General features: G+C 40.7%; 2 long non-coding RNA genes across 2 annotated transcripts; both read left to right on the plus strand.

Moving 5' to 3' along the window:
* The first annotated feature begins 30 nt into the window (after positions 1-30).
* On the plus strand, positions 31-5,855 carry LOC106897670. Its single transcript, XR_001413812.1, has 3 exons — positions 31-47; positions 4,362-4,492; positions 5,802-5,855. It is a non-coding gene; the product is annotated as an uncharacterized LOC106897670 (long non-coding RNA).
* An 889-nt stretch (positions 5,856-6,744) lies between these two features.
* LOC106897669 lies at positions 6,745-9,250 on the plus strand. The gene is made up of 2 exons (XR_001413811.1): positions 6,745-8,998; positions 9,081-9,250. It is a non-coding gene; the product is annotated as an uncharacterized LOC106897669 (long non-coding RNA).
* Positions 9,251-10,751: the final 1,501 nt, after the last annotated feature.

A 10,751-nucleotide genomic window follows, 5' to 3' on the forward strand; every position in this document is an offset into this window, starting at 1 on the left:
GCCCCGGGGCCCGCCGGGGATAGGCCGCGGATGCCGTCAGCGCCTGGGTACGTCACTTCCGCTATCAAGTGTGGGGGCAGGGGAGACCTTGGCCTTGGGGGGAGGCGAGGAGACACCCCCCCACACACACCCTTCTTTCCCCGGGTCCCCCCTCCCTCCCCCGAGGCTCCCCCCGCAGCCCCGGCCGACCGGGACTGCGGGGGGGCACCCCGGGGAGAAGAGGGGGGAGAGTCTCGGGGATGTGCCATTTGGGGCTTGTTTCCATTAAATATATATGTCGAAATCCTACAGAAGGATGTTAAACATCATGGTGGGTCAGATTTAATCTATGGGAGATTTTTTTTGGGGGGGGGCTGGGCGGAATTAGTCCCTTCCTTCAAAAGTAATCATATGTCTTCAACTTAATTAAACAAATATTTAAGAAATGGGATGTTCGCTTCCTAATTCTTCGAGCAGGGAAGCATCCTCAGCTTCACTTAAATAGTTACTGGTGTGGCTCCTCTTGTCAAATTCGACATGTTTTAACAGCAACATTCAGATGTAAAATAGCCTGAATTTACCCAATGGGTTATTTAAAGTGATTGTTTCAACTTGTGGCAGTTTGTCCAGTACGATTTTAGACTTAATATTATTTTTTTGCCTGTGTAATAGGGCAGCCCTTCATGAAGAGGGACTTAATAAATAGCGATATTGTGATATTTTTAATATAAAATCGTCAATTGTTGGGTTTTGGTGGTTTTGGTTTTTTTTTTTTCTGAGCTTTTCACCCAGTTGTGTTCTGTGTATCTTAAAGGCAACCTCAATTCATATAGGTTACACTCGGAAGTTATTTTGCATAATAAGGCTGGAGACTTGGCAAAAGGAAGCCTAGATAAAACATCAAATCGCTTGCTTTGTTTTTCTACTACTACTAACAAGCTGTATCCGTATCTTGTTTTCCTTTTGATAAATGCCTCTGTATTTTCCTCTGCTGTTAGTAGTGGAAAACATCAGTTCATTTGCAAAATAGGGAAAGGCTCCAGGGACTCATAAAGGGCAATGGATGCTTAATTATGTGGGTAATTAATGACATAAAACGGTATTCTTGAAAATGTTGTTCTCGCACACTAACTTCATTATTTGATGGATTTGTGTCATTATATTACCATGAAAACTTCATGCAGAAGAAGTTAGCCCACGTACTGGTAGCATGTCCTAAGAGACACAAATCTAGGGAATAAATAAACGTTCGTATATATGTTTGAAGCAGGAACAAATAGGCAAAATGATGGTTTCTTTTAAGAAATGGGCTGAGCCCTCTGTGCCCTTTGAAGCTGTAGCTCAAGTGGAGTGTGCTCCTGTATATGTGTATATTCCTCATATATACGTTCCTTCTGTGCACTGACAGGCAGGTATTCAAAAAGGATTTGTGAACATCTGATAACATTTTACTGTAGATCTTCTCCTTACTACAGCGTGTTTCCTAATTTCACTGGGGTTTTTGCCAGCATAGTACAGTACACGTGGACTTTTTGTACACAGATATTTTAATATTAACATTGTAGAATCTATTACGTCTACAGGAAGGTGCTAGGACTTGTACTACTTTGGTTCTTCATTTGTATCAGGAATTATTATGATCACCTACTTTACTTTTCCACAGAAGTGCTTCATTCAGTGCATGAGTGGGCAGTACTGACTTCTAATTTTTTTTCAAACCAATTTCTGGATATTTATATTCTACCTGTAACCACATGGTTAGAAAAAAAAAGTCAAAAATCAAACAGAATAATTGAAAATGTGGCAAAACGGTAATATTTCATGTTATAATGGTATAAAAATTAAAACCAGAATGCTTCGTGCTTAAGCAGTTAAATGTAAATGGGATACAGATTTTGTTAAAAAAAAATTTGGCATTTCCTATTGAGACACTAGATAAATACACTGTTGGTGACAATCAGTGGTATTAATCTTATTATTCTTATTAATTCTGTTATTAATCTTACACTGTTGTGTGAAAAATTCCAAGAAATACCATAGTGGGCACCTATCCCTGTGTAAGTGCATGGACTTTGGTGCCACTCGTGCTTAGAGTTTAAGCACATGTATACGTTTCTGTAGGGTTGTGAGCTGAAACTGCCTGTGCTCCTTTTCTCCTCTTTCTCAAATTTGCCAGTTCAGAGGAGTATTCCGGTGTGAGTGACACTTACAGCAGTGTATTCCTGCTAAATGGACTGCGTGGCCAAATACAGGTTTTAAATATTAAGGTGAGGATAACCAGGGGACTCTTAAAAAGGTGCCTGGGGTTCAGCTGGCAAGTGTTACCTTCTGCTGAAAGAATTTTTGCTTTGTTGGTCAGTGCCTGTTTTCAGTGCAGGTGAATTTCCTTGGCACAAAGTGAAAATTAAAAAAAAAAAAAAAGTTTTAAAAAACCAAACCAAAACACCCTCTAACCCATTTAGTCTTAATCTTCACGCAGCTTTTTAACTTACAGCTTTGACTTCTCCGTCACGTTAATGTTTTAAGTACTAGAGGAAAAATAGTCTTTTCAGATAACAAGCTGTTCACAAATGTACAATTGCCCAATGATCTTTCTCAGAAGGATGTACCCCAGCATTATATACCTCAAGCTGATGTATTTGTTTTATCTCCACACTTCAGATAATAGGTCTCAGAAAAGCACGGTTTGTGTAGGAACTATTTCTTCTACAAACTCAACTTTCAGCTTCAGGTGGTTCCTTCTGAGCTGCAAAGTGGACGAAATAACTGAGAGAATAAAGCATTTGTCTTTTAGGATCACACTGAGAAGAAATGGGACTTGGGTTGTTTCCGCACATTTTGTTTCTCCAGCGGGGTAATGGCTAAAAATCCTAACTATCAGTTGTGCTATTTTTATTCTTTCACAGGTTGGAGAATAGCTCAAGAGTGCTCGTGTTCCACTATGTGCTACTAAACAAGAACATGTAAATTCTTGAAGCGCTTTTTCATGCAGTTTAGGATCATTTCAGAGGGTTCAAACTTACAAGTAGCTCAGGAAGACCCTGAAAAGCATATTTTAGAGTGCTGCAGACCACTTAGATTCTACTACTGTTGCTTCTCTTGGACACAAAATAGGAGGAAGTCTCTAGTAAGATAAGCACTTTATTAATACAAAGGGAGGTACAACCTAAAACTGTGACTATAGAGGAGGAAAAAATTTTAATTTACTAAAACTTTCATGGCAGTAACTTTGTTATCTTACTGAGCTTTTGAAAAAAGGTGATGAGGGATGCGTACATGTTGCACGCCTTGACAGACCTGCTAGGGACAGCCAAGTGAAGTGAGGGGAAGCAATATGAAGGGTAATTAAGTTTGTGTTAATCATGCTGCTTCCTTTCCCCTCCAGTCCCCACTAGTCAAACAAAAAGAACCCGGTGAAGGTGCAGACCTGAGTTTGTAGATCTGCGTGTGGTCAGTGGGGATGCTGGATGTGTGGGTCGGTGGTTGGAGAAGGCGGCCCCAAAAGAGCCCGGGGAGTCTGGAACTAGCTCCAAATGGGATAAAACTGTGAGGAATTGGTGTTAGTGGTGGCATCCTAAATCCCGGAGCTCCCCCGCGTGGTGAGAGCTGTGTGTGATCAGGCTGGAGCCTCAGCCCTGGATGCAGCCGCTGCTGTGTCAAAGTTATACACTTACACAATTACTGGCATTTTCTCCATTTTCCCTGCTTTGGGGACTTCAGAATACAAGCGTGTGGTGACTGGAGAAATACCACATTGAGCTCAGCTTTTAACAAGTAAATTAACCATGTGTTTCTTAAAAACTTTAAGTCTCCGTGGTCAAGTTTGTTGCTGAAGGAGAGACTGTGCAGGTGGATGGCCCTGAAACTCCTGTGCTCTCCTAAGGTGTGAGATCATCAGCATGGTGACCTCAGCGGCAGGGCTGGGGGCAATAGCAGATTCTCTTGCCAATGAGCACATACCACATCAGTAGAGGCTGTGCCAGGAGCACAATTTATCAAACGTGCTGTACATCGGGCCTCTCTGCGTGCCAGAAAAACCTTAATGAGATCAGAGAAGCAGCCTCCATGGAGACCTGGCACATCCCATTCTGTAAAAGGACATCGCAACCTGAGTGATAGGGTTTCTAAAAACCAAGAGAACTAACCCATAGGTTAGAAACCCCCAAAACTGCAGGATTCGTACAAAGCAGAGCACTGATTCACTAGACCTTGCAAGAATATGCAGGAAAAACAAAAAACCAAAAGGTAACCTGAACTTCCAAAAGAAGGTTTTGACTACAATTTTAATTCTTTTAATTCTATACCCTTCTAGTATTAAAATGAGTAAAAAATAATGCCTGACTGATGTAACATCAATAAAATTGCTTTTTTTTTTGTGATAGGTAGAAGACAGCCCACCTGATGAACTTTCATAAGGTGCATTTGTTACAGAGTGAGGTTTTCCTAATGTCCTGTGTGCACTTTATGATCTCAAGCCAGACTGCTGTGTATAAACACAGGATAACAATTGGAAGTAAGTAAGAATATTTTTTTCAAGGACTTCTTTAACCTTAAGTAACAGCCCATCCAGACCTCTATTAGATGTGAGGCACTTCCCCCCACCCCCCCCCGGCCCAGGAAGCTGAAAGGTGACAGATTCTTAAGGATTGAGGAGCTGCCAAGTACTTAACAGGAATATCTGGTGGTGGAAGTAGAAAATTATTTAGAATTTCTGATAAGAGAACTTGATTGAGAAGTCCTATTGTCAATGGAAATAGAAGTTGATTGATGTGTCTTCTCAAGTTGGTTAGGTTTATAAACCTAACTTGTGCCTGAAGGTGGTGAAATGCAACAGATGGGTTTCTAGCTTTGTTGCAATCCTTGTGTCCTTCAGGCTTAATTTTAAAAAAGGAAAGTCAGAAGTGTTGTCTTACATGTTTTAGACTTAAGATTTTTGTGTGGTGACACCTCTTCAGTTTTTCAAAGTCCTTAAAATATTTTCAGTACAGGGAACCATCAGTTTCAGCTTAAAAGTTGCTTCTGAAACTAAACATCTGGGACTTTTGTAACTTCACGGCATCACAGAGTAACAAAGCAAAGACACTGAGCTGGCTCTCTGCAGGTAGCCTCGCTGGCCAGGCCTCAGCAGGCTGCCTTTTTTCCTTGAGAAATGGGTTTTTTAGATGAATTCTGTTCAGCTGCTGGAGGTTTGGATGCAGGAACAGGGAACTGAAAGGGCTGTCAGCTCCCCTACAGAATATCTGCTTGACAGCAGGGTCTCTGCTGAGCTGGTTCCAAAGGACGTGGTGCGTGCCAGCGCTTCGTAATGGTCTGACTTTGTCCCAGTGCTACTGGTCTGATTTATTTCTGGTTTGGGCATTAGGACCAACTGCTCGTGTCCATCTGTGCACGCTAAAGTATGTGTTCTAGTAGGCGTGTAAGTTAGCAAAAGCAAATAATGGGATTTATACCAGTCAGGAGCAAGATTTTTAAGAGTGATTCACCAAAATTTGTCATCAATATTTGTATAAAGGGTTCTGGAGTAAAGGGTTGAGGGGGTTGGAAAGAACTTTTATTTTTTCTCTGTTCAAGGAATCACGTCATCCCTTTGTATATTAATTCATTGGATCACGCGTTGTGTTTTTTGGCAAGGACATTAACATGCATTAGGGCGCTCTCATTCTATCAAGGCTTTGTTTGAAGAATGGGCTGAAAACCTCAGCTTAGAATTGGGACGGAGTACTAGTAAAACATGTATTTAATTGTTTAAAAACTGCATTTCTGTAAACATTTTTCACTCTCCTCTAAATTACATTGACAAAGCAATGTGTCTTCCTCTCCAGCTCTGTTCTCCAGGTGTCCTTGCTGAGAAGGGGACTGTAAGTCACATCTGTCTGGCAAGTATTTTGATTTCAATATTCTAAGACTTTTTTATTTCAAGATCATGTTGAGCTGTATCAATGAGGAAATTGGCTTTAAAGTTACAACAGGAGCAGTTACAGAAACTCACTTGTTTTTCTGATCTGAAACCAATGTATAATTTAAGTGGCCTTTTGGTAAGGCAGTTTAACAATTAAATGTGAGGGTATAAGCTGTAATCTTAATGAGTTTTGTTTATAATAAAAGAATCCCTGTGCATGGGACTTTATGTTTTTAAGACTAACAGAAGAAGCACAAAGTACTACTGATGGCACATGATTTCGAGCGATTAACTGTTATGATAGCTGAAAAAATTGCTATATATAATAATAACATTTATTTCATCAGAATTATAAATATTAGGGCCTCATACTGAGCCGTGTAAATTGTCTGTATAGCTGTGGTCCTAGGTTTTATTATTTTTAAGTTCTAAAGAGGAAGAAATTTAGATCTGATGTTGCTGATGGAGTTTTTTTTCTAATTTCAGATGAGAGTTTACATCTGTGAAACACAAATAGTACTTTAACAGAGAAGTTTAATGACTGTGACTGCTTGCTACGACTGCTACTTGCTAACTCTCTAAAGATGAAACTGGTAAAATTTTGAAATTAAGGAATCTTACCTTTAAAATAACTTTATTGCATGACTGGGAGGAGTAAGAGGAATGGTTTTCCTGTGATCAGTATTTTATCTGTAGATGCTGCAGCAGCAGCCTGACTTGTCTTTGCCGAGGCCACCCTTTCCCCAGCAGCCACGAAGACACCTGCGCTGTGGGATGAGGTAGTAGGTTGTATAGTTTTAGGGTCATACCCACAACTGGGAGATAACTATACAATCTACTGTCTTTCCTAAAGCAGCAGAAAATCATCAATGGAAACGTCTCGCTGTTAAGCTCAACGTCAGATTCTACTGAACTTTTGTACTTGTAATGCTTACGGGGAAAATAATTTGTCTTGATCTATATATTGTGTTTAGATTTTTCTAATTCTTGGGAAAGCTAGATTCTACATTCATTCTACATTCATTTTTCTCCTTTAACAAGTGAAAAATTAAGAACAGACTGATTCCTGTATGTGTATGGTGGGGTAATCAAGTACAAAAGATTGCTCTAATTGTTGTGGTGTTTAACGTTGCTACCCTAAGTATCGAATACTCTTTAGAATAAAACTCTGGTCAGCTCCTTAAGCTCTTTGCTGCAGTATGTGCTTCTCTGTCAGAGTGAGGTAGTAGATTGTATAGTTGTAGGGTAGTTATTTTACCCTGTTCAGGAGATAACTATACAATCTATTGCCTTCCCTGAGGAGTAAAACAAACCGCGGTCCTTTGCAGTCATTCCTGTCCCCATTGAGTAAAAACAGATCTGCCAGAGAAATTCAGGGCTCTAAAGCATCAGATTAATCAGTGACAGAATTTGCAGGATTCAAATCGGTGTGAATGGTGCAACCCCCAAATGATATATTTGACTAATGCGACTTTTCTTTCAAGGTGAGCAGCAGAGTGCTGACGGGATAAGGAGAAGGCATGTGTTCCTAGATTTAGTGTGGAATACCCCCGAGAGAAAAAAAATAATTATAAAAGAATTTGGGTTTGAATGTAAAAATACAGGTAGCTCAAACTTACACATTGTGACCTAACAATTTCTATAATGCATTAAAATTCTATCACTCTAACCACTTAGTAAAAGTTGGAGGAACAACTTACAATTACGTTTTACTAATAAATCTGCTTATTTGTCTTTAGTTCTTCTCTGAAGTGAGACTTAAACAACCTAATACAAAATTAAAGTTGAATGGCCAAAACTGACCCCTCACCTTTTTGGGGGAAGTATAAAGCTATGAAGTTTGAGCACCCAAGATCCAGAAGTGTAATTCTTCCTCTTCACTGGTTACTGTTTTTACATAAAAAGATATTTTTTAAGCTTAGAATCATATAATTGCCTAGGTTAGCTTATTATGTTCTATTTACTCCTGGTGTCCTAGGAGTACCCCATCTAACTGCTTCTACACCAGTGTGACCATCTTGCTGTAGTAATAAAGAAAAGCATGAAAATACTTTATGGGAGTGAAAGTTTAGTGTAGTAGGCGAGAGTGAAAGTGGAGCCGTCAGTATTTGAACCCGGAGCATTAGAACTGGTTCCCCACTAACCAGGCAGGGGTAACAGCCTGTGCTTGCAGTGTTCCCAGGCCTAAAGAAGACCAAAAGCAGCTGATAAACTAAAGTGACTTCGCAGAGCAGCTGCTGGGCGAGAAGAGCGGCACAGAGGAAGCGCTGGGCTCCTAGGAAGAGGTAGTAGGTTGCATAGTTTTAGGGCAGGGATTTTGCTCGCAAGGAGGTAACTATACAACCTGCTGCCTTTCTTAGGGCTTTATTATAACACCGGGACCATTTGGGCTCCATCCTCTGCAGCTTTGGTACCTGAAGAGAAATGACAAGCTGTTTGTAAACATAACTGAGGCTTAATGAAATGGGTGTATTGGGAGACTCGGTACCAAACTGGAGTGTAGCTGGAATTGAGCGTGGTGAAACGCTGCATTTGAGGCCTGTGTGCCACATTGGTGAGAGGTTGTGTTTGGAGGGCAGCTCCTTCGAGAGTAAGATTGAGTTCCCTGTGACAAGGATGGAGATGGTACACACTTCTTAATGTTCAGTTGGGGTACTAATACTCAAACAGGTAGCTAAAATACACCTTCCTTTAGCTCTGTGCATTTTAAGTGGAAAAAATAAAAAAGTTTTCCTTCCCCAGAAGGATCGGCTTCAGCTCACCTGGAAGCTGGTGGTTTCTCAACAGGTACAGGCACTCCCAATACACCAGGCTCTCCATCATGGATTATTCTCAGTCTTGCAGGAGGGAAGTTTTCAGTCAGGTAAAACGAATGATTGCACTTCTGTCTCTTATGGAATTGTATGTTAAAGAGTAGTCCATAATTGTTTTATGTAATTACACTGCGCTACAGCAATAGTTGTGGTAGGGCTCCACGCGGACACCTGACACTATGCAATATGGAGACTTTATTTTAACTGCTGAGCATCTTCTGTTTTAGCATTAATGTGTTTCCTTACAGCAGGCGCTATTAAAAATTTTGACGTCAAGACAGAATAATAGATATGATGAACATGTTAAGTAAGTATGCTTATGTTGAACATCCTGTATGTATTTAAGTGTACACATTTGATTTAGTTAATAAATACAGTATTGTGTGCAGTTCTTCCAGTGAACGGACTCTTTCTCCAAAATAAGGAAGTGAATTTTGCAGGAGAACAGTGCCCACGTTACTGAAATAAAGTCAAGGCCACATTCTAAAAATTATAGTGTTAACTAGAATTAGTGTTAACCAATTATTCTAGTGTTAACTCAGACTTACTCTAACATTAACTCTGACTTTTCTTAAAGAGCTTTTGTACAAGACTTCACTGGGGGGGGGGATGTGGAAATGTGGAAGCTTTATTTCCCACATGGCTGATGAATGTGCCCAGGAGCTCCGCTTACTCCAGAGCTGGTTTCTCAGCACAAGTTTAAATTTCTGGACATAAATCTGGACTTCGGGAGGGTGGGCTCCACTCATTATTAACTGCACCTTGAGTTCTGCATTAGTGCAGCTGGTGAGGTATCAACAGATAAGATTGAGGCAGAGAAACAGATACCAATAAATCCGATTTTAGCAGTACAAAACAACATAAAAGCTTTAATATACTTAATATTTTAGAAGGAGTATGCTTATAAAAGACTTAAATCTGTGCTAGCCACTCCACCTGTGGTACCTCCACCATACCTGCCACATTTGCAAAGCCTCTTTTGTGAGAGAAAGGAATAGAACTTGGGACCTAGATGAAAATGAGTAGCTGGTTTGTGTTAAATCTGGAGTAATATGCAAGTTTTTAGACTCGATGTGCCTATTTCTGCCCCCCTGTTGCTGTAACACTTGATATTGGCTCTCGGTGCTGTTGGGTTTCTTTAAGAGTATAATTCAGAAGACAAGTAGATAAAGTTTTTAATTACTTAGTCTCTGAAGTTACATAGATTTCAATGTTATTATCAGAGACATATTTTTTTTAAGTGTTAAAAACAGCCCCTTTTCACAGAGTCCTGAGTTTTTCTTAGGAAAAGTACCTGAATTTAGGGATTAATGTGTCCACTTGCTCTCTGTGTGCTGCGATAAGCAGATTCTGCAGAGCTGCTGCGGTGTCGGTGCTGCCATTAGTGGCCTGATCGTGTCTTCTTAGAGCAGGGCAGATCTGCTCAGCTAATTTTTCAGTAGTTAATTAGTTCTTGCCTTTATCTCAGGGTGCTGACCCCTGACCCCCACCTTTCTGCTACTGATTCAGCCTCACCAGTGAGAGCTACAGGCATTTATTGCCTTGTAATTGGAAGCAGCTTGATTAGGAGATAAGGCTCAAACTAGAGAGGACTGACATGGTGGTTTAGCAGTCTTGTCTCGTCAGATTCTTTCTCACCTTGACTCATCTGGGGGCTCCACCTGGTAAATGACACCTGCTCAGCAAAGTACAGCCTTTGTTTGCTTTTTTCCACCTGTGTATTCAGAGAGGGGTCCAAGGATGAGATGACAACATGGCGAGGATCCTTCCAATAAAGAGCGAGCGGTTAAAGAACACGCATAAAACAGCGCAGTCTAAGTAAGAGTAGAGACACGTTTACCACCCATCTCGAAGTGATTGTGTCATGGTGGTCTTGGAAACCGTCCAGGAGAGCTCCAAAAATAGACTCCAGCATTGGTGCAGGGCCACATCCCAGGAGAATTATTTCTGTTCTGGAAGGTGTGCTCTGAAATCTTCCTGGTGGTGTGAAACGCAGACCTTATAAATTCTTACGCTGCCAGAGGGGACTCCGGGCACTCGTGCCACATTTGCTCCATGTG

This window comes from Calidris pugnax, unplaced genomic scaffold (assembly GCF_001431845.1).
Source record: "Calidris pugnax isolate Ruff unplaced genomic scaffold, ASM143184v1 scaffold336, whole genome shotgun sequence".
Classification (NCBI taxonomy): Eukaryota; Metazoa; Chordata; class Aves; order Charadriiformes; family Scolopacidae; genus Calidris; species Calidris pugnax.